General features: G+C 37.0%; 1 pseudogene; it reads right to left on the bottom strand.

Moving 5' to 3' along the window:
- Positions 1-1,649: 1,649 nt before the first annotated feature.
- On the bottom strand, positions 1,650-2,085 carry LOC118661914 (annotated as a pseudogene).
- Positions 2,086-2,632: the final 547 nt, after the last annotated feature.

The following is a 2,632-nucleotide window of genomic DNA, read 5'->3' as shown; positions in this document are numbered from 1 at the left end:
GTGTGTTTCTTTCTTGTATTCCCCAGATGGAGCTGAATATTGAACAACAGGGCCTCAATTACACTCATGATAATATAACAAAATACCTTTGGAAACTTTCCAAGCTGTTCATGTCACAATATCTATACGTAAACTTGAAGGCTTCCTTTAAATAATTCTCCTGATCGGTATTTCTCATATCATGCAATACTAGATCCACTAAGTTATTCATTTTGCAGTATGGTATATGTCACACTAAAAATCCTATAGACAAACAGGTTCATTTTTGTCAACCTACTTGGTTTGCCTTTTCTCAGCTATGGTAATTTTATTCTGTTATCATCATAAATAATTGTGTTGATGTTCAAAGTTGATATAACACAGCTGGTATTAGAGTTCTGCAGAACTGAAGTGGAAAATACTGTACGTGACAAACTGAAGAATAATGTTTTTTGTGAATTCCAATTACTTTCACAAACTTTCCACAATTGACTATTCCATCTATTGTGTGCTCTCTCATTAAGGCTGATTCTAGTAATATGAGCTACAGGGCATATTTCTTGATTATATTTTAGTGAGTAACCATTAAGCCAAAATTCAACAAGAAAAAAATGAAAATGTATCTTCTTGTATCACAATTAGCATTTTTCCCATTTAGGTAATGATTATTTGAATATAAAATAAGGAAGATTAATGTTGATTTTTCTTTAAGGTTTTTAAAAAATCGTTTGTATATTAAACTTGGTTTTTGCTTTAACAATATCATAGGAAAAGAATAATCTGCAACTGGATTCTAATAGTATTATTTTTTCTATCTTGCAGAATATTTATTTTTTGTTTGTTTATGCAACACTATTAGAGAAAAATAAATCAATTACTAGCAGAGTTATTAGTTGGTCACTCAGCCATTGACAACTTGCATCATTAACTCAGTATTATATTAAAGAGTGTATTGGATGATAGAATAACTCAAAGTTCCAAACCTCCTAACAATTTAAATGAAAATTACAAAATGTCGGAAACCCTATTTTAGAATACAAAGGGTATTTGACTTCCAATTCCCATTCTCTGCAGAATAAGAACAGGCCATGCCTTTATTGACATGCAGAAATTACATCACATTTTCTGTCTGATGCTATAAATCCAATACCAATTCTCCAGCCACATTAGTTATGACCATAAAATATACCATGGAACCTCAGATATCTAGCAGTGGAAGGCTTCAGTAAGAATGGATGCTGCTACTTTAATGCTGCTTCCTTTGCTACGACAACTGAGCATCCATCTCTTCCCCGCTCCCACCCCCCAACCCCCATGATCTCTTCAGCATGCTAGAGCAGTGAGGAATGGTTTCATCTCATAACCAAATTAGAGTGAAGACATTGGCCACATAATACATGTGCTCTTGGTTTTGTTTTGTTTTTAATTCTGAATCTTGAGCAACTGTTCTCTTGCAACTATTTACTTAACTGTTTCTAAAAATCAGTTATTGTCCAAAACTGGAAGAACTTGTCTTCTCAGATGAGCATGTGAATGAATGGCGGGAGGTAAACAAAAACTAAAATTTGAAAAGATGAGGTCTGATAGGAGAGCAGTCAGATGAGGAAATCAAAAAGGAACAGTAAAGTTTATTCTGCTATAATGCAGGTTATTCTGATTTTAAGGGAGCATCACATGGCATACTTCTAAGTCCATTCCCGTGATAGTCTGTTGTATTTATTATCTGTCTGTTTTATAGAACCGTGCAGTCTCTGGCACTAAGGAGTCATCTGGGTTTGGATCACATAGCAGTGAACAAATGCATAAAAGAATTTTAGAAATAATTAAAGCAGGAGACCACTGTGATCTTAGAATATCAAGACAAATGCTTCCATTACTGTTAATATTTGGGTGACAAATTCTTCTTGTAAATGCAACCTTAGGTGGTTTGGAGGAGTAGTCTATAGGAAAATGAATTGACACCACCTTGATATGGGTTGTCATTAACTCCCATAAGTGTGGTTTGCCAATAAAATTTATCCCCAACTGGACCTGCAGAGCATTGTGCTAGACTAGAGGGTCACGAGACAAATCACTAAGCTCCTTATTAATCCATTTTAGTGCCATAGTCTGTGCTTTGCGTCTGGCTCCTTGTTGTGTGCCCAAAGGTCTGGCCAATACTCTTGATTATCCTGGCGGCAGGGAAGGATTGTCTCTTCCTCCCACACTGGCTCTGCGAAACACAGGTGTTTCTTCACCATGCGTATCAGTCCGCCAAGGCCATGGGCCGGAGCACAGAGGAGTCTAACGGTTCAGGGAGATGGTTTGCTTCCCACGTCCAGCGAGTGTCTGTGCTGCACCATTTTCCTTCTGTGAAGAACACCACCTTCTTACTAAACATATCAGAGGTTGGACTGGGAGGGTGAGGTCCTGAGGCGGGACATGGGCTCTGCTGAATATTTCACATTGCCCCTTAAAAACATAACATTTCACGGATAGCATTTTGAAGGGGTTCGTTGCTTCCACTAACACGGATAGGTTTCTTCATGCTAGTCCCTTTAAATTTTCATCTAAAGAAAGAAAAAAAATCCTCAGGATTTCCTTGCCAGTTTTTGTCTCAGATCTTCTATCCCAAGCATCATAGCCCACAAATGATTATTTGAAAAGGCTTTTC

The sequence above is a fragment of the Myotis myotis genome, unplaced genomic scaffold (genome assembly GCF_014108235.1).
Source record: "Myotis myotis isolate mMyoMyo1 unplaced genomic scaffold, mMyoMyo1.p scaffold_m19_p_8, whole genome shotgun sequence".
In the NCBI taxonomy this organism is placed as follows: domain Eukaryota; kingdom Metazoa; phylum Chordata; class Mammalia; order Chiroptera; family Vespertilionidae; genus Myotis; species Myotis myotis.
This window is presented reverse-complemented; position numbering and strand designations above follow the sequence as displayed.